Raw genomic sequence first — 22,393 nt, forward strand, 5'->3', positions numbered from 1 at the left:
TAATTCATAAGGTGTCTTACCCATTTCTCCTTTGATATGTACTTTGTTGAATGTATAAACCGTTGTGCTAACTACTTCTCTCCAATAGATATGAGGTAGACTAGTTCCATCATCATTGTTCTAGAAATATCCAAGATAGTTATGTTTTTCCTTTCCACAACTCCATTCTACTGAGGTGTCCGGGGAGCAAAATATTGTCTCCTTATACCATGCTTCTCACAAAATTTATTAAACTCATCGGATGTGAATTCTCCACCATGATCTGAGCTCAAACATTTAATCTTCAATCATGTCTCAGTTTCCACTTTAGCCTTAAAGATTTTAAACTTTTCAAATGCCTCAAATTTTTCCCTTAGAAAAGTAACCCACATCATTCTAGAATAATCATCAATGTTTAGCATGAAATATCTATCACCTTGAAAACTTTTAACTCTAGCAGGGCCACACAAATCAATATGTATAAGATCAAGAACATCATTAGATTTATCTTGTATACTCCTAAAAGAGGTTCTGACCTATTTACCCATTTGACATTCTTTACGTAACGGATTGTAAGGCTTCACAATCTTAGGTATATCTCTAACTTCCTTAGTTGGACTAATCTTCACAATGCAATCAAAATTCACATGACACAGTCTTTTATGCCATATCCAACTCTCATTAATTTGTGTAATCAAACATGTCTTCTCACCGGAATTCAAATGTAATATATTACCTTTTGTCTGTGTACCGGTTGTAATCTCCAAACCAGATTTGGTAATGATTTTGTATTTTCCATCCTTGAACTGTAATTGAAATCCCTTATCCACCAATTATCCTACAATCAAAAGATTATGCCTTAAACCTTCAACATAATAAACATTGTCAGTATTATTCTTACCATCCAATGATATATAGTTCCTTTTTCTTTGATCATACATGATTTTTCATCTCCAAATCTAACCAGATCGCCATCAAATTCTTGTAAAGATAGAAACTTCCCTTTATCTCCAGTCATGTGATGTTAACATCCACTGTCAATTACCCATTCATCCTTGTCTTCAATTTTAGCAACAAGTGCCTTCTCTTCAAGTACTTTCTCTTCCAGTGTTGGAACATCTTCCTTGATAGCCGGGAACACACATTCCTCCCCATTGATGGAACTATTAGTAGAGTCTTTTCTTGGTTCATCATCAGGGTCAGTAATGCCTTCCTCATCCGCTAGGTAGCATGATTTGTCTATTTTTTTCTTGTACTTATACTTGTTCTGATATCCAGGGTTAGGCTTAAAAGATCTTCTAACTCTTTTTTCAAATCTTGAATTCCTTTCAGGACATCTGGATGCAAAATGACCAATATTATTACATGTAAAACATTTTAAAGGTGTTTTTCCTTCATACTTACTTCCTATCGATCCTTTAGGTGCTCTTCTAGCAAATAGTGCTTCAAGTTGCTCAAACTCTTCATATTTTCTCTTCATATCATCCAATTCTTTTGCATACAAATATTTCCAATCTTGCTTACCGGTTGATGATGCAGATGCATAAAAAGCAGGTCTAGACTTCACAACTCCAGAAGGTCCAAATTCTTCAAGCTCAAAAGAAGATAATTTACCAACCAAAGTATCTTTGTTGACAGATTTATTAGCCATTGTTCTTAATTCATTGACAGTAGTAGTCTTCATCTTGTAAGTCGGTGGTAGGGCTCTCAAAACTTTAGAAACAGTTTCATCTTCGCTCAAAGGTCTACCACAACATTGAATTCCCATAACAATCTCATTTACCCTTTCCATGAATGCAGTAATCCTTTCATCTTCTTCCATCTTTAGGTTTTCATATCTCACCCGTTAACCATCAAGTTTCAAAATTTTCACTATAGGGTCACCTTCATTAAGAGTCTCCAACTTATCCCATATAGGATTTCCAAATGATTTATCAGTTAATCCCATTATTTGTTGATCAGAAAGTGCACACAAGAGGGCTTCTCTTGCTCTGCAATCATTCTCAAGCTCCTTATCCAAGTTTGTCAAAGGGGGATTTCCAAATACCAGATTATGAGGTGTGACACCATTTTGTGTGATCTCCCAAATCTCCTTTCCAAGACATCTCAAATGAGTCTCCATAAGAATCTTCCATACTGTGTAATGTGTTCCATTAAGCCTAGGAATATCTCTCCGAAAGATAGCTCTAGATGAACTGGATGAACTTGAACTGTTAGTCGCCATAAGATCTTCCTCAAGCAGTTAAGCTTTCTATAGAGAGGACCAAATCTCTGATACCAATTGTTAGACAGTTCAAATAACCAGAAGACAACTGAGCAGGGGGGTGAATTAGTTGCCATTGATTACCGGAACCTTACGCAATTAAAACTTTAATACCGGAACCCAAAACATTAATACCGAAATACTTAAACCAAATATCGAAATAGCAGTTAAAACAATTAAGCATAAACAATAATCAGAGAATAAATACCATCCACATGACACCAAAATTTATACGTGGAAAGCCCAATAAAGGGAAAAACCACGGTGGGAAGCCTACCCATAGTCAGATAATACTTCTGCAGTAAGTATGTGAATTACAATTAAGGGGCATGCACTTGTAGGAAGACCAACAGCCTAGAGCGCACTACTCATCACAAAAGGAGTCTCATTGACTACATTGAAATCCATACTACAATCCAGAGAAGTGTTGAACTGCAAAGATAACATCTCCTATGCCTGAGTATAGTTTTGGTTAAGCTCAATACTAGAGGACTAAATCCTCTTACATAAACCCAATTCGATCTCCAATGATCAACCAAATCCTCTGCCTGAATGATATTACATTATTTGCACATTACATATCCATTTCCCATAACCATATATCTTATCTATAATGAGATCTTACATCATATATATAGAAACCCTCGACCATAAACAATCAGTTCAGCCACCAAACAATAAACTAGTTACATAATTATAAAAAATGTCAACCTTAGACCAAACAAATAATATTCAACACATAAGACATCTCGAAAACGTATCGAGAAGTCCAATCCACACGTTTCATTAAACCAGTCCATAACCTAGATCAACCGGGACCCAATATAGGTCCACTCGCTAAATCAATGATCTCCATCCACCAAGTCTCGAATATTATCACCAACAACATCCTAAAACTCCACCAGAAGCTACACCAACACCACTTATGTATATCATCAAAGATCTTCATCAAAAGCACTGCAGGTGAAACCCTCGCCGGAACCACAAGCCAAGCTTCCAAGCAAACAGGATAGCATTCAATCACCAGACCAAAACCAACTAACTTAATATGAACATGAGTATCATGAATAAGCCAATTCCACAACCAAATCATATCGGAGCCTATCGAATCATGCTGGATCCAAACCAACCAGAAGGGTGTTGGTAAAGCTTCCAAATAGCTAGTGTTGACATCAATGACAAAACATCAGTGCAACACATAATCAATTCATCCAAATGGCCAACACAACCCAGACGCGATTTCTAGATTTGAGATCTACAAAATAAAAGAGAAATCAGAAACGCAAGCAAAATCATCTCAAATGTGAAGATCGATAAAAAACGCGGTAATATCAGTCACAGACATAGAATAAAAGAGAATCATCACAAAATCCAACCTGCAACTTTGCAAAAACACAAATTTGCAAACAAGATGTCAAAATAAAATGGGACAAGTGTCCTACCAGGCATGTCAAAATGTATACGATGAAAATGGATGATGAAAATAATAATATTGGAAGACTAACAAAGATCCAACCACAAAAACCCTAGCCTAACATTGAAAAGCATCCACCATACACAAATGAAGATACCTAAGATCATGCAAATAAATAATAACAAAACAAGATATACCATTCACATGTCTAGTAGGGTTTCAATCTTCATTGTCTCCTATCTCCATTGATCTTGTTTGATATATTTGCTCTCAGATTTTATGTGTGCACAAGAGTTCAATAAAGAACAGATTTTGGTTGATCGCAAGATGGTTTGATTGGCACAATCATTAGGCTCATTATGGTTGAAAAGGAAGGCATCCTCTTATATAGAGAGCACTATAGGAAATGGAGGGATAAGATTAAGAGGTGTATAGGATAAATGGCCGGCTAGGATTAAACGGTAGGTACTAAAAATAATTAAATGATAAATGGGGTAGGTAAGAGAATAATTAAGAGATGAATGACATGTGTCATGGGTAGAAAAGGCTAATGAATTAATTAAATAAATAAATATTTATTTAATTAATAGAGGAAGTGGGATCAATTAAATAAATTAAAGTATTTATTTAATTTAAGAAAAGATAATTTAAATAAACAAAAGTACTTATTTAAATGAGGAAAGGCTTATAAAATGATTAATGAATTAATTAAACAAATAAATATTTATTTAATTAATAGAAGACTTGGGATAAAATAATCCAATAAATAAAAATATTTATTTAATTAGACAAGAAATTTTTAGGTGTCTACAAAGTCCACCTTCGAAAAATTTCTTAAAGTATTGGATCAATAGCCTCATAACCTTCATCACATAAAAAAAAATGAAGGGACAAATAAGCAATACTATCTACGTAAGAAAAATATCTACATAATCTTTTTAAAAGATTGAAAGAAGAAACCCCATAGGTGCATTGATCGAGGATGTGTATTTCACCTCCACGTACCACCATCAATAATAACTTTTTGATCATCCTAAGAACTAAAATAAACCACAAAAATTCTATGATAGAAGGGTAAATCTATATTTTATCCTTGACCAAAGGAGACAAAAGCTCCTAAATCCAGAAGTACAAATCAAGAAGAGAAGGCCAAAAATGAAAACTTATACATCAGGCCCTTCCTAGCAAATAATCCTTACATTCAAGCACTTAGTTTCCCAAACAAATCATAGGAGTAGTAAAAGTAGATGGAATAGTCATCTTGAAAAAATATTTCACTTTCTTAGAAGAACCAAAAGTGGTAGAATCTTTCCCTGAAGTAGCATCTGACAAGATTTTTGTAATAAATATCATAAGGTGTGCATTGCTTGGGGCTAAATTAAATAGGTGGATTAGTGGTTGTAACGCAACCAACACTCTTCTCAGGAGAGGAGGTCTCACCAACATTAGATAAAAATTAGCTAAAGAGAGACCCAAATCCAAAGGATTTGACTTAGGAGGCCCTATAGATGGAACCCCAATCATAACCAACACATTACAAACTACAAGTCAAGAAGAACCACAAACATGAGAAAATATATCTACCATTAGATCCAACGGAGTTGGGTCTTCAAGAAAGGACTGAACCATAATGAGGACTAGGAATATAGCATTTGGAATCAATAATGAGTGGGAGTACGCAAGATTAATTTCAGTAGCATTACTGGGGTAGGAATCTTAAGTACTTGATAAGATGTGAGACCTAGATTGATCAATATTAAATAATTTTTTAATTCAAATAATCTCTTTCTTTGCTAGCTAAGGTTGTTTTGTCATTGTAATTTTAGAAGTTTTTTGTATTTTTCTATGATTTTTATTTGAAAAATAATAGAAGATTGTGGTGCTCACTATAAAATTTAAAGACATATATTAAATTTTTGGTTGGGATGACAAAAAATAGAGAATAGAATTGATCAATATTATTTATATTTAAATACTAATCAATATTAAATGATTTTTTAATTAAAATAATCTCTTTCTTTTCTATATAATTTTTTTTCAATACAATTTTAGACATTCTTTATTTATCTATGGTATGTGTTTTTAAAATAATGGAAAATTATCCTCACTACAAAATTTTAAGACATATTATATCTTTGTGTAGGAATATAAAAAATGGAGAATAGAAATGATCAATATTCTTTATATTTAAATATTGATATAGAAGATTCTTCTAGAGGATTCCATTGTATATTTAGATAGTATAATGACCCTAAATAAAATTTTAAATTTATCTCATAGCATTCCAAGTGTGGAGTCACTTATATATAGTTAAAATAACCATGATATGGATTGAAGAGAAATACTTTATTTTATGTTACTAAAAGTTGCGATAAAAGAATACTCAATCAAAAATTGAAGGGAAATGCCTCCATGAAAATAGTAGGAGCTTATCTTGATGACATTCTTATAATCAATTTCTTATTAGTTAGCCACTTGTTATCCTCATTCTATTAGATATAAAGCACATAAGAATTTATATATCCAACATTACATTATACTCTTCTAGTTAGTTAGTATTCTCTATTGGATATTGAGTATATCAAATGAGTGGATAAATGGGTATATCCACCATATTATTTTCCCTTTATTGAGAAGTATTTTATATATTGTTAATTAATAGGAGGAAAAAATAAATAGTTTCTATATATGGATATTGTCATCTAAGGTAATAGAACTCAAAAATATTATTATGTTTCTATGTCTTTTCCTTTCTCTTGATGCTTAATATATATATATTTCCATCTTATTATATATTCACTATGTAAACAAAATTATGTGAAGAAAAATTAAATCTTGGTAGATTTTACTACCCTCAAATCAAAATTAAATAAAAAATAATTTAATTATTATTATCATTGGGTTGACTCCTTGAAGAGGAATTGCTTCTCTTTTTGTTGACTAAATGGAATCACTGCCTTCATAAAATTTAAATAAATAAATCAGTTTTGGGTGACCTCCTTTGATGTCCAAGACAAAAGTATATAAATACTTAAATTAAACATGCTTTTGAAAAATATATAGTAATTAAGTTGATAAAGATAGCGACTAAGTTTGTATAAGAGTAGCGATTAAGATTAAGAAAGCAACAAATTAATCTTGTGAAGGAATAAATTCATTATTGAAGACAACAAGTATATTTACAAGAGCAATGTTTATATTTAATCACAAAATAAAAGATTGATGGTAAGAAAAAATTGTTAACTAAAAGACATATGCATTCAAATAGTTGTCTCCATTCTAAGAGATGCAACATTTTATGTAAACATAAAGATATAAGATGTGAATAATATTTGTGGGGATAGAAGTAAGTAAAGAAAAATATATATCAAATGCACACCATTAGATTTAAGCATGATGAAGATATAGAAGATAATTTAATATGCATATTTGAAAGAGGAGAATATGTATGATTTTACTAGAACCATGAAGTGAATAGAAAGAAAACTCAAAGAGATTAAGTATAGAAAGAATATACAAGTATGTGTTGAATCAGATTTGAGAAAAAATTTCAAATATATATGAGAGATCTATGATGGCTATACATGTGAAAAGATAAGGAAAATATATGGAAAGAGTATTAAGTATGTGTGAATAGACAAATATATTTATACTATTATTAATGAGTATTTACAATGTGAATATACACACCTTCATTTCATTTTTAAGTCTATACACTACATCATAGTATCCCTAATATTTTAGTTTCTGATTCTTTCATACATTATTTATTATTTTTATTTTATTTTTTTGTTATTTTAAGATCTTGAATGTAAAGTCTGATTTCTCAACTCCTTTTATGCATAATAGTTGCTCAATTCATACCCATTTTATCTTTCCTTATATATATTTCTTATTCTCACAAACCTTTGATTTACAAATCAATATTATTTCATCTTTTCTAATTTACACAATTATAACCATTGAATTTTCTCTAAACATCATATTAGAGTTTCCGATGAAGCTATATCTAGAATAAAACCTTCCCAAGGACACAAACATGTAGGCTTGAAAAATGATGATTGCACCAACACACTAAATGAAATTTTATATTAATTTGATTTGAAATATTTATATTGAGATAATTTAATGATGACTTTGATGATATAAAATATCATCTAAAGTCATACCAACAAAAGTCAACTCATTTCTTGGTAATCTAGAAAAGTAATCAAACACTAGATAATAAAAAAACTAATAACATAAATATATAATCTTGTGTAACAAAATATCATTCACCTTATTACTTTAAAAAAAATTATATATTTTTCAACTACATAAAAATTCTTAAATAAAATAAAAAATATATATCATTTACTATCTTCACCCCATACAATTTATGCAATTTTCAAAATGTAAAAACCCAAAATGATAAAATAAAATAATACCTTCTACACAACTAAATTGATTTTACATTATAACTTAAAAATTACATACATTAAAAATTTATTTATAACTTATGCCCAATCAGTTGATTTATTTTCTAACTACTCATACAATCTCCCAGCTACCAACATCAACTATCTTACAAACTTATCTGATAGATCAAAGTTCAAACATTCTCTTAATCTAAAAGAGCTCACAACAATATAAATCTGACGAGATGAAGATTTAGAAAGATTTGGGAGAACTTTCCCAGTTGGTGCGCGCAGGTGTCCATTTGGGACACTTGGGGCTGAAATAGGACGCTGTGACTCTAGAATTGAGTAGCTCCACTATTGGAGCGAACTTCACGCAGCAAGGTGCCTTGTATTGATTTATAGATGCCCCTCGGTTTAGAGCATAGTCCATCAACTCATAAAATGTCCCACTTTCTACCATTTTTATCTCCAGAGGGCCGATGGATTTTTCAGCGGCTCTGCCTTGCCTTTAGACCGAATTTAAACTCTCTTCTACAGTGAGACAACATTGCTGCAACACTTCAGCAGGCACTTCAGAAGTGTTGAGCTCCCAGAAGAGAACGTAATGCCGCGGAATGCTAGATACGTCTGTGTAGCTGGTGTACTCAATCACTCGAGCTCCATAACTCTCCAGATGCTCAGTTGCCTTGTTCACCGCGCTCTGCAGCTCTACCTCGTCAGTTTTGTCCGAGTCAATGCTCAACATTACATTTTTCCAGCACACAAAGTGAAACTGCGGCGCCGAGTTGTGGAAGCCGGTCACCCTGACCACGTCTCCCACTCTGTAACGATACAACCCTGCATCGCACCAAGGAAAATAAAAATAACTACGTCAATCAATCATTGTATAACGGTTTTCATGTCTCTGATATAGAGCATGTTCAGAGAATCATTATATGAAGCTATAATCATTATATAACGCTTTTTGCTTTTTTGGTATATAACATGTCGAGATAATCATTATATAAAGCTTTTTGCTTTTTTGGTATAGAACAAGTTGAAATAATCATTATATAACGATTTTTATTTTATTTTTTTTGGGTATTTTACCTGCGTATGTGGTTACCACAAGTCCATATTCCTCACCCACTTTGACGTCAGCGAGCTCCACCAGCTCTAGCTGGTTGTCGAATTTTCCATTGTGATTGTCGCGGCGAAGGGGAAGGAGTTAGAAGTAGCCCATATTGGGCATGATAGTGTACGACACATCCCACGGTTTTTTGAGCGGGTGGAGATTGAGGCCGAAGTAGCACTCGGAGGAGGCGTACATCGTGCACAACTGAGGGAGTCCGCCGCTGTAGAAATCGAGGGTGGGGATGTACTGGGCCATGGCGCCTATCACGATCACTTCTAGGTACTTTGTGTTGGGCCAGAGCCTCTTGATTATTCCCTCCCATGACGTCTTTGAGCACTCGTGCTCCATGAGCTCTGCCAGCTCAGGATTGGGGCTCAATATATTCATCACGGCTTTTCTTAATGAAGGATCGGTCACGTCTTCCTCGCTTGGCTTTCCGATTCGAATGTCACGGCAAAGCGATCGCCATTGCTGTTCGAGGAAATGAATTGCTCTGAGCAAGCCAGAGGCGAAGACGGCTCCAGATCTGAGAACTTGTTTGTTTTGGGGCAAGGCTGCAGAGGAGTTGAGCATACATGCTCTGGTGGAAATCGGGGCACAAAATGACCTCCATGGGGCTGGTGTAGACATTGTAGGGATTAAAAGGCTTTTCTCTGAAGTGCCGACTTTTGTAGTAGCTCGTTAGAACCGGCCGAGCTACTAATCTACCTGGAGTCTTGGTTTCAGATTTGATGAAGAGGAAGTACATACCTTTTCCCTTGTCCAGCCCCTTTATGTACCTGCCACACACAATTTCTCTACTTTAGAACCCTACTCATTAATTGCAATCAAACATATATGTCGTTAATGAAAGAATCGAGAGAGAAAATACTGACTGGTTCATGACAGGCATGAGAAGGCTGTAAAGAAGAGTTCTTCGGTCTAACTCTTCGTCGATTGTGGGCATCAGCTTGCGTTCTCCAGCGGATGTTCCAGAGCTGTCATAGCAAATTTAGACCAAAGACATTAAACTTTCAATTAAATTGCCATTAGAACTTCGAATTAAAACACATAACGCTATTTCATTCAGGTTACTCTAAGATGATATATTAGAATTTTACTCATATTTACCTGGTGAGAAATTCGGAGACCGGGTGAGATGAAAGAATAGGAGACATATCCCCGTTAGCGATTCGCACAATATCAGGCTGCAGATCCTCGTATGTAATAACGGGCAAGAGTTTTTTGAAAGAGTCCCTATCAGTGCGACCATTGAGGCTATAGTGCTTTAGGTATTCTGTATTAGCGTTCCTCGTGAAAATCTCAGAAAGCACTTGAGCCTGCACTTGATCAGCATGTATGGTGACATTGTCAATGAAGTCGAGAGTTTTCTTATCATTATCACTGGGGATTGCAGTGTTCACACAAAGCATGGCTTCGGACATCCTGATCTTTATCAAAAACCTGAAGGACTTGGATAAAGACGGGGATGTGAGGCAAAGAGAGAAGCTAGATTTCAGACTCAACTCCTACGATTGGATGATGTGAGGAATTCGTTGTGAGGAGTTTGCATTTATAGCTGTATTGGAGCCAGCGCGTGTCGTTGTTCCAAACTGTCCTAAGGCATATCCGAAATTCCCATGAGATGCCATTCGTTTAAAATACTCGGTGGACAACCTTGTCCAGAAAGATTAAAGTTGTAGCTCTCAGCTTAAATGAAAATTAAACCCTTGTTTCTTAAATTTGAAGACTCTTTATTATATGTCTGTAAAGAGAGAAACGTCAACAGAGGCATTTTCATGTTGCGTGGCGGAACCAAATATTGCAGTGTGATTCCAATAAAAAGAGACAAATATGTAGGTGGAAGGACGATAATGAAATTTCAATCATGGGGGTTAATAAAAGGAGCACAGATTGCATGCAACAGCACGTCACGGCCACGACAGGGAACGCCAATATATTATAAATTTAGGTTATTGGATAAGTCATTCCAGCAGTGGTAGGCAAACGTGTCGGCTAAGAGAGGTTAACTGCGACTGCCACTCCATTTGTCTCGGCTAATATACAGCCGTCCTTGAGCTTGCCAACGACCAAAGTAACGTTTTTCAATAAATAAATATTATCCGCTTGTTGTTTCTACGATATCACCGAGGGATGTGGTCCATTAAATTTGAAACAATATTATTATTTGTTACTGTTTGGCTGATGAATAAAATTTGTTTTCTATCCATCAATTTCAATATGCAAACATATTAATCAAAATATTTTTTATAATAATATATATTTTAACATTAGATTAGAAAAGATTGGGAGCAAAAATTTCATTAAAGTGGTTCAAAATTTAAAATGAATAAGAGCATTCTAAAAGATTTCAAGTGTATTCTACAAAGCTTGAGTGTATGTACACTAGGAGAAAGGATCTAGTCCCTGAGCATGTTCTAATGGTTGTGATAGTAATTATTAATTTAATATTCGCACTTGTTGATTTAATGTCTATTTTTTTTTACATAATAGTATCAATAGTTGAGACTTTAAAGTTGTTATTGTTGATGATGACTACCCATAATTGAATGAAATGTATCCCTTAATTGTATAAAGAAATCAATCGTGTGATGCCACATCAGTTGTACAAGTATGAGTCTCCCTTTTGCACGACCATTGGTTTGACCTTAATTTTTGGTCTATTATGGACAATGTAGAAAATATCATGATGATATGGTATAATATTTGATGATGTGGCTCTAAAACCTTAATTATAAGTAGGGCACATGCCAAGTAAGTTGTTATAAGAAATTAGGAGTGATTTGAAATTTCCACGTAAGATTTTGAGAAATGCAAAGTTAGAAGTGCTCAACTACTAAATCCTCTCCCCTATCCCATATAATAATTTTGATAAATGACTCGAACCATTTTAGAGAATTTTGATCTAACTTGAATGTATGGTAACAATTATGTCACAATCACACCTTTACCAAATAAGATAAAAGGTACATGAAAAAATAAGATGCTAAAAATACAATAAAAATTAATCTCATCAATGATCACAATTTTGAATTTTATAAAAACTCATAAAACCCCTTAATATTTGGTTGTGTTGCTACAAGCACATTAGTAGTAGGTATACTGAAAGAAGATTAGTCTAGTGCATCTCTATTGCTACATCCTAATTTTCAATTTGAAAAGGTGAAATACTAGTAAAGCTTGTATTTCTCTACTTAGTTTAAAATTGTAGATATAAAAATGTAAAGAAAAAGATATACCAAAAAATCCATTGTTTTTCTTTTTCTTTTTTTAATTGTGAGGCCTAAATATATCAATAAGAGATGAATTTGTGAATTCAATAGATCTTTTTCTTTTTCAATTATGATTGTTTCATCATTGCAATAAGAAATAAATTTGCGAATTCAACAAATCTCTTTCTTTTTCAATTATGATTGTTTCATCATTGCAATAAGAAATGAGTTTGTCAATTCAATAAATCTCTTTCTTTTTCAATTATGATTGTTTCATCATTGCAATAAGAAATGAAATTGTGAACTCAACAAATCTCTTTCTTTTTCAATTATGATTGTTTCATCATTGCAATATTAGATGTTTAATATTTATCTATTATATGTGATCCTCACAATAAAATTGAAACATATATTACAATTCTGAGTGGGAAGATAACAAAGAGGGAAAAAAAAATCAACATAATTTATACTTAAATATTGATGTGGAATCCCTATGCTTGATTTTATTGCACTATCCATAAGAAATTGAATGTACACAAATATTTACATTTTCAAACAATAACTAGTATATATATCATTATTATGAATTATAAAATTTATTTTCAATTTGAATTTCTATTTACTTTGGTTTGTTGTTTTTAAAAAGTGTTATTATATTATGATGTATCCAACAAATTTTAAACTTATTACTATTTTTCTTACTTATTGTCAACAAAGACCAACCATTCATGTTGATAAATTCTTGAAATCAATTGATAAATAATATTAAAGACGGGATGGCTTTAGTGTTCAAGTTTAAGAATATAACATTGGTGAATATAAAGAGGAGCAAGCAAAACACAGCATAAAATAGAAATCGATCAATTGAACCCATTAAAGATCTTATATCAATTATCAATGACGGATAAATAAAGATCTAAGATAACATTACATACATGATAGATATATTTAAAATAATTACTACAAATCTTTTTTCAAACTACTATCGACTATTCTTTCAAAAATATTATAAATATTGAGCAGCGAGGGGTAAGTAAATCCCAGGTGAAGCGCATGGTGACTCGCGACCAGCAACACAAACATTCCGACAATGGTGGGCCGCACGTGCTGACTTGTTGGCAAAACAAGCAGGAGAAATTACTGCGGCGCCGACTTTTTTTGCACGCAACTGTATAACCGGCCCTGTACTTCCGAGCGACGGAAACAAAGTTGATAAAACATATCTCCAAGGCTTGCGGTTGATTTATTTTGAAATAATAATCTTATATTCCTTCAATCTTTATCCATGTCGGATGTCACTGCACAAACTGTTTATTATAATGATAAAATGTTAAAACAGATATGCGAAATATTTTAAATGATTTATATATCAATTTGAAATGTTTATGTCAAATTTATCATAAGTTAGATAGATGCCAATTAAGATATCTGTATTAATTTATATATACATTTTAATAAATTATTTATCTTATATATTAAGTATATAATTGTATTAATGGTATCAAATTTTTATAAAAATAAATTATATCAAATATTATTTTATTTCTTAAAATGCATCTTTTTCAATTTCTTAAATAGTTATTTTTTATAATTTCAAAAAATTAAATAAATATAAATAAATTATTTACTTATTTCGTTAACTTGAAAATAAAATTAAACTGATAAAAATACAATATACATGTTTAATGAATTGATATTTTTACATAAATATTAGATATTAATTTCTATATAAATTACTATAAATATATCAATAGATATGTAAATAGATGAAAAAAATATGTAAAGCTATTTTATCCATTTTTGTATGACTTATATCTACATAGTATTATTAAGGGACTAGAAGTATTATGAATGTGTGGAAATGAGAAAAAATTATGATAAAAGATTATGTACTTTAGATGCCTAGACAAAAATACAACAAAATAAAAATGTTCTCGATTCTATTACCTTAGATGAAATACATTTTTGTAGAAACTATTTATTTTTTCTTCTATATGAACTAACAACATGAGACATGAACTCTAGTAGTGTCTTAGCCAATGTTTTCTTATTTTTGGCCACTACTGGTGAGGGGATTTGACCCCATATTGGGTTATTTTTGTTTCAAAGGAAGCACTTTTAAGGTCTTTCTTCCCTGCCTTGTGCCTTGGGTTGGAGCACTTTTTGGGGTCCCAGTCTTTGGTGGGAGCCTTGGCATAAGATTTCAACATTTTGTCTTTAGATTATTGAACTTTGTAAATGATTTTTAATAGTTTTTCTATAGATCTTTGCACTGGAGGTGCTCATGTCCATGATGTGAACCTAGGTGAGGTAGAGGCTAGTGGTGTGTGCTTCTCTTAGGTTTCCATCATTCTTGTCAAAGCGGATTTGTGCTAGAGGTTGGGTTTTTTGGGACCCTCCCCTAGAGGATTTTTCCCTCTTTTCTCCCCAAGTGAATGACCTACTCCTTTCTAGTGGGGACAAGATTTCATCTATGGGTATGGAGGTTGTTTTAACTATGCCCTATCAATGTAACTAAATGCTTGGGGGCTTTACTACCTATGTCTATATTTTTTCTCATAAGCTTTTGGTTGCTCAGGTTGTTGCAGTTTTCTTTATGTTGTGGGTGGTTGTGGTTGGTTGGTTGGTTTCAACTAATGGTTGGAGCTTGCAAGCTTCCACTTCTCCTTTCCCCTAGATTGACTTCTTAGTTGAGACTTCTACTACCATTTTCAATATTTGTACACTTGCTAGTCCTATTGAGATGGATGGTGCTTCCATGAGTATGGCATCTCATAGCTTGAGGCCTAGGAGCTCCTATTCAATGTTTCTACTAGCATCAACCTAGTTATTCTTCCAAAGTCTCCTATTAAGGTGGAAATTGATCCAATACCAAACCCCTTTCCAATTTCTCCTAGAGGTGGAGTTCATTCTCGACATTGGTGGGGCCCTTTAGTGATGCAAGATCATGCCCTCTCTTAGCTTTTGAACAGGATGGTACCCTTATTAGAGTGACCCTTTTTGCTACTATTGATCATGTAGAGATGGTTTCAAAAGTAGGGTTAGCTAGAGTCTTGTCTCTAAGTTGGAAGGATGTAGCTAAAAGGTTATTTTATCATCCTCGGGTGGCTTAATTGGCCTTTTTCGCTAAGGTCTCTATCTACTTTCTTTTGCTTTTGGTTTAGGTTTGAAACCTTCCTCGCTCAATGCTTAAGTGGGTTCATTTCTGTCTCTTCTTCTATGAGATTGGGTTTTCACTTGAGTCTCTATTCTCCTCTTTCTAATTTAACTACAATTGGTAGCCGGATCATGCCTCCTTTATATCTAGGTTCTTTTTGGCTCATTCTGTGGCTATTATCATTACATCTCAAGGTGCTTGTTTAAGGTTTTGGGGTCCCTATCAAAACCCCGCGGTTGTGGGAATGTAGTCTCACTACAAGGTTGAGACCCTTGTTTCTCACGAGTTATTGATTTGGTCAAAAGTTTCTAGTTTTGTTAGTCTCACTCCTTGTAACATTCGTTGTTCTCACCTCTTTAGTGATTTTTTTCCCTTTTTGCTTGTGTCTTTTATCTTGATGGCTGAATTATACCATGTCCAAACCTTCTCCTGTGCTTAGCTAATCAAAACATAAAAACTATTAAAATAATACAAAATTGAAATATATTATTATTATTATATAAAATATTTCCATTAATATATTTGGATATTCACATTCATGGGTAGGTAGAAAACATTATATTTATCATATTAAGAGTAACCAATAATAATAATACGATCGTGTTTCAAACTAAGTGGACCACCACCCTCGGAGATATCGTAAAAAGAACAAGCAAGAAAATATGTTTTATTGAAAACGTTACTTTGGTCGCTGGCAAGCGCAGGGCCGGCTGTATATTAGCCGAGACAAATGGAGTGCCAGTTGCAGTTAACCTCTCTTTGCTACTGTTCTACTAGCCGACACGTGAGGCCCACCACTGCTGGAATTACTTACGCCCTGCTCCCGACTACCAATTTGGCGGCATCAAAATTAAAGGTTTTTATCCAATCACATTAATCTATAATATATTGGCATTCCCTTAAATTGACAGCCTGTCGCCGCCCTGACGTGGTGTTGCATGCAACCTCTTCTCTCATGATTGAAATTTCATTATCATCCTTCCACATACATATTTGTCTCTTTTTGTTGGAATGACACTCCAATATTCGATTCCACCACGCAAATTTAAATTTAAAGATCAAGGGTTAAATTTTTCTTGTAACCTTAGAGCTAAAATTTTAATCTTTCTCATATCCACCGAGTATTTTAAACGAATGTCATCTCATGGGAATCTTGGATATGCCCTAGGAAGTTTTGGACTAACGCCACGCGGTAGCCCGAATACAGCTATAAATGCAACCCCCTTACTACCAATTCCTCACATCATCCCATCGTTGGATTTGAGTCTCAAGTCTAGTTTCCCTCTTTAGATACATTTCAGGGCTGTCTTTTTAGATCAGGATGTCCGAAGCCATGCTTTGTGACAACAAAAAAATCCTCAGTGATAATGATAAGAAAGCTCTGGACTTTATTGAGAATGTCACCAGACATGCTGATCAAGTGCAGGCTTAAGTGCTCTCTGAGATTTTGACGAGGAACGCTCATACCGAATACCTAAAGCGCTATGAACTCAACGGGCGCACTGATAGGGAGTCTTTCAAAAAACTTTTGCCCGTTATTACATACGAGGATTTGCAGCCTGATATTGTGCGAATTGCTAACGGGGATAAATCTCCCATTCTGTCATCTCATCTGGTCTCCGAATTTCTCACCAGGTAAATATACAGTAAAATTTTAATATTTCACCTAAAAGTCAGGAGAGTCAAACAACAAGATGTGTGTTAATTCTATGTTTATAGTAGCGGTTAAATTCTAAGTTTAATTTGTGTTGTCCGATTTGCTTTAACAGCTCTGGAACATCTGCTGGAGAACGCAAGCTGATGCCCACAATAGAAGAGGAATTGGACCGAAGAACGCTTCTTTACAGCCTTCTCATGCCTGTCATGAACCAGTCAGTATTTTCTCCCTCAAATTCTTGTATTGAAGACATATATGTTTGATTCCAATTGAAGGGGCGGGATCTAATGTTGGGAAATGGTGTGTGGCAGGTACATAAAGGGGCTGGACAAGGGAAAAGGTATGTACTTCCTCTTCATCAAATCTGAAACCAAGACTCCTGGCGGATTGGTAGCTCGGCCAGTCCTAACGAGCTACTACAAGAGCCGGCACTTCAGAGAAAATCCTTTTGATCCCTACAACGTCTACACCAGCCCCATGGAGGCCTATTTGTGCGCCGATTCCCACCAGAGCATGTACGCTCAACTCCTCTGCGGCCTTGCCCAGAACAAACAAGTTCTCAGAGCAGGAGCCGTCTTTGCCTCGGGCTTGCTCAGAGCAATTCATTTCCTGGAACAGCACTGGCGGTCGCTTTTCCAGGACATTCGAATGGGAAGCGTGAGCGAGGAAGACGTGAGCGATCCTTCAGTAAGAAAGGCTGTAATGAATATATTGAGCCCCAATCCTGAGCTGGCAGATCTCATGGAGTGCGAGTGCTCAAAGAAGTCATGGGAGGGAATAATTAAGTGGATCTGGCCCAACACAAAGTACCTGGAAGTGATCGTGACAGGAGCCATGGCCCAGTACATTCCCACCCTCGATTTTTACAGTGGTGGACTCCCTCAGCTGTGCACGATGTACGCTTCCTCCGAGTGCTATTTCGGCCTCAATCTTCAGCCGCTCAACACACCGTGTGAAGTGTCGTACACAATCATGCCTAATATGGGCTACTTCAAATTCCTTCCCCTTCGCCGGGACAATGACAATGGAAAAATCAACAATCAGCCGGAGCTGGTAGAGCTCGCTGACGTCAAAGTGGGTGAAGAATATGAACTTGTGGTAACCACATACGTAGGTAAAATGTCAGAAAAATAAAAAGCGTTATATAATGATTATCGGAACATGTTCCATATCAGAAAAATAGAAAGCGTTATATAATGATTGATTAACGTAGTTGCTTTTGTACTTCTTAATCATCAATATATTCATTGTTCCTTCGTTGCGGTGCAGGGCTGTATCGTTACAGAGTGGGAGACGTGCTCAGGGTAACCGGCTTCCACAACTCGGCACCGCAGTTTCACTTTGTGTGCCGGAAAAATGTAATGTTGAGCATTGACTCGGACAAAACTGATGAAGTGGAGCTGCAGAACGCGGTGAACAAGGCAACTAAACACCTAGAGAGTTATGGAGCTCGAGTGATTGAGTACACGAGCTACAGACGTATCTACTATTCCGGGGCATTACGTTCTTTTCTGGGAGCTCAACACTTCTGAAGTGCCTGCTGAAGTGTTGCAACAATGTTGTCTCACTGTAGAAGAGAGTTTAAATTCGGTGTACAGACAAGGCAGAGCCGCTGACAAATCCATCGGCCCTCTGGAGATAAAAATAGTAGAGTGTGGGACTTTTGACGAATTGATGGATTATGCCCTAAGCCGAGGAGCATCTATAAATCAATACAAGGCACCCCGCTGCGTGAAGTTCGCTCCAATAGTGGAGCTGCTCAATTCGAGAGTCACAACGTCCTATTTCAGTCCCAAGTGTCCCAAATGGACACCTGCGCACACCAACTGGGAAACTTCTCCCAGACCTTTCTAAATCTTCATCTCGTCAAATTTATAATCTTGTGAGATATTTTAGATTAAGAGAATGTTTGATACTAGAACATTTAATCTATTAGATAACTAAGATAAACATAGTTGATGTTGGTAACTGCGAGATTGTACGAGCAGTTATGAAATTAAATCAAACTGATTGTGCGTAAGTAGTTGACAATTTTTTAATGTGTGTATTTTTAAAGAAATCAATTGAGTTTTGTGTAAAAGGTATTCTCTTATTGCACGTAGAGGATATTGCAAAACTTTTAGTTTTTGGCAAGTGATATATATATTTTTAATTTTTTTCAAGAATTTTTATTTTGTTGAAAATCATATAAAATTATTTTTATTTTAATGTAAATATGATAAATGATATAAAAAAAATTGTATATATGTTATTTACATTGTAAAAATTATATAAAAATATTTAATTTTTGAAAGGTAAATATAGTGAATGATATTGTTTTTGGATATGTAATATCATAATAAGTAAATCAGATGATTTATTGAGTTATAAATGTTCATATATGCACATTATTAGTATTTTTATCATGTACAATTTGATTATTTCTCCAAATTAGAGAAAAATGAGTTGAATTTTATTGATATGACTTTGCACAATATTTATTTTATCACTTTCACCATCAAATCAAAATAATTTAAAGATTTTTTTGAGTGTGTTGGAGTAATCGTCATTTTTCAAGCCTACATGTTTGTGTCCTTGGGTAGGTTTTATTCTAGCTATAGCTTCATCTAAAAAATCTAATATAATGGTTACTCCAAAACTAAATGATTATTAATTATGTGAATTGGAAAGGTGAAATAAATTAGATTTTATAAACCAAAGGTTTGTGGGAAACAACAATAGAATGATAACATGGGGTGGTTAAGGGTAACCCTGGGCCGTCTAGGAGTGGGAGAGTGTTAAGAGATCATTATGGCGATTTTGTTTCGACTATGGCACTCTCCTTGGACTCTAAGTCAAATCACATAGCCAAAGCCATAGGAGCTTTCCAGGTTATTGATCTAGCTAGTAAAATTAATATAAAAAATATATGGATTGAGGGGGATTCAAAAAACATTATCGAATGCCTTCTAGGAAATTCCCCCCCATCATGGACCATTAAAAGTTGGATCGATGATGCCAAATCCCTCTTATCCAACTTTGAAAAGATTAGAATTTCCCAAGCGTTTAGGGAAGCTAATGCGGTGGCTGAATATTTTGCCAATGAAGGGTTCAAGCTTATAGGTCGGTGGACGTGGCATGCCTACAATGAATTAGAAGTGGATGTTAAATCCTTATTTGACTATGATGCCACGCATGGTAAAGTTTTCATTTCTAATAATGAGTAAGCGAATCAGAGAAGGGTACTGTTTCATCATTCCATATAATGGCAGTGCCTTCATTATCTTTACGAGTTGCGAGGAGTGGCATGTTTTGTGGGTGCCTTGGTTTTGTTGTTGGTTTTCTGCTAAGTTTATCAGCTTTGCAACTAAGAAAAGTGAAGACTATGAAAAAATTGGGGGAAGCAAGAAGAGGGTGGAGCCAAAAAATTGTGAGAAGCATAAGAAAAACTAGCAGGTTTAGAGGCAAATTGATAAAGGAGCGCTGAGACATTTCCTCGAGAAGCTTCATGGTGCTAACCCTAATAGTGTGAAGTATTTTGCTAAAAAATAGGAGGAAGGAATTGTTCTCTCTAGGAGAAAGGTGAAGATAGATGAGAATCTTAATGGGGAAGTTGTGGGCCTCTCTATAGAGGGGATGAAGTTCTTTTGTGACAGAAAGATCTTGAATGAAGCAGTTAGCAAATTTCTTAAAATCAACGAGGAAAGGGGAGCGCTTGTTAAAGTTTCGAACAACTATTTTGAGGTCAGAAACATTAAGAAGCTCTAGAGGGAGGTGCTCAGGATTATAATGGAATACATCACCCTGGACAAAAGATTCACCAAAGTCTACGACTCCCATTTTGTTCTCATCAATCACTTTCGGCACAAGGTTAGGATTTATTTTTCCTATTGCTTGTTGTGCTCTCTCAAATATTATCTTCAAGAACACTGTAATAGCCCTAGGAATTACCCTATCCTACATGTTGGTCTCATTCAGCTTATCCATGAGCACTTTGCTAACATATCAGCTTCATCTAATCCCATTTCGGCCCCGACCTCGGATGGGTATGATACTGAAACTAGTTTGTCTGAGGGAAATGATGAATGGGATTCTGATTGGGAAGAGGAAAATAATCCCCCCTCTAAGAAGGTAACTAAGAAAACCCCTTTGAGTAAGCCTTTGGGTAAAAAAAATCGCTATGAAAATCCTTTCTAAAGCTAAAAACAAGGTGAAGGTCCCTCCTAAGAAGAAGTTGGTTTCTTACTCTGAGGACACGTTGAAAGACTCCTTTGATACCACTAATCCCTCTGAAGTATCCTACTCCTCTCACCCTACCACTGACAAAGAGAATAGGCCTAGATTCCCTAAAGACCTCAAACCTGAAGACCATTACTTTAAACCAGACCGGGAATTTCTAGATGATATTCTACCAATTGCCAGAAATGGTGTTGTGGATTTTTTTAGGGTTTCTTAATAGTTTTTTCATGAAATAAAACACAATAGCTTAAAGAACAAGGTAGTGTCTAGCAAACTAGGTGAAATGATAGAAAAAGGGTAGCCTCATAATACTGCAGGGGTAGTGTGGACTGAATAAGAAAATTTATTGATGGAAGAATGTCTCCAAAGAACCATGGATCTAATGGATAAAATGAAAAAGGAAAATGAGAAAATGACCATGCAGCTTGAAGGGTAAGTTGGTAAAATAAGGGAAACAATGAGCATCATTATGAAGCAAAGCCATAAAATTGTAAAGAATTTGGCTACCTCTATGAGTACATTGGTGGAGAAGTTGGATAAAGCCTAGTAGGGTACCCTGATTGTGGACATGGATGCTGACAGAGAAAAAATCTAGAAAGAGGATTCCTATCCCTTTAAGAGAACCAGAGCCAACCTCAAGAGAAAGGCAAAGTCTTCCACTCAGGAGTTCTAGGACCTGAAGAAGGCAGCTCAAGAGATGAACATACTCGAAGCTGAGATTGCAAAGACTTTAAAGTCCTTAGGTTAGTGTTTGTCTGGTTTCAACTTTATGTTGTCTTTTGGTTCTGTCTACTATCATTTTTGACTATGTGACAGCTTCTCTATTTTTATGGACTTTGGATGTTTATTTTCTTATAGCCTGTAACTCTATGGTTTCGGATCTCTGTAAAACCCGTTTTTTCCTTAATAAAAAACAATAGAAGGAAAACCAATAGATAAAAGTAGCTATAAAACAAAAATAAAATGGATATATATGTGA

General features: G+C 34.8%; 2 pseudogenes; one reads left to right on the top strand and one right to left on the bottom strand.

Moving 5' to 3' along the window:
- Positions 1 to 8,306: 8,306 nt before the first annotated feature.
- On the bottom strand, positions 8,307 to 10,594 carry LOC131065447 (indole-3-acetic acid-amido synthetase GH3.6-like; annotated as a pseudogene).
- A 6,266-nt stretch (positions 10,595 to 16,860) lies between these two features.
- Positions 16,861 to 19,050, top strand: LOC131065448 (indole-3-acetic acid-amido synthetase GH3.5-like; annotated as a pseudogene).
- Positions 19,051 to 22,393: the final 3,343 nt, after the last annotated feature.

The sequence above is a fragment of the Cryptomeria japonica genome, chromosome 4, assembly GCF_030272615.1.
Source record: "Cryptomeria japonica chromosome 4, Sugi_1.0, whole genome shotgun sequence".
Taxonomy (NCBI): Eukaryota; Viridiplantae; Streptophyta; class Pinopsida; order Cupressales; family Cupressaceae; genus Cryptomeria; species Cryptomeria japonica.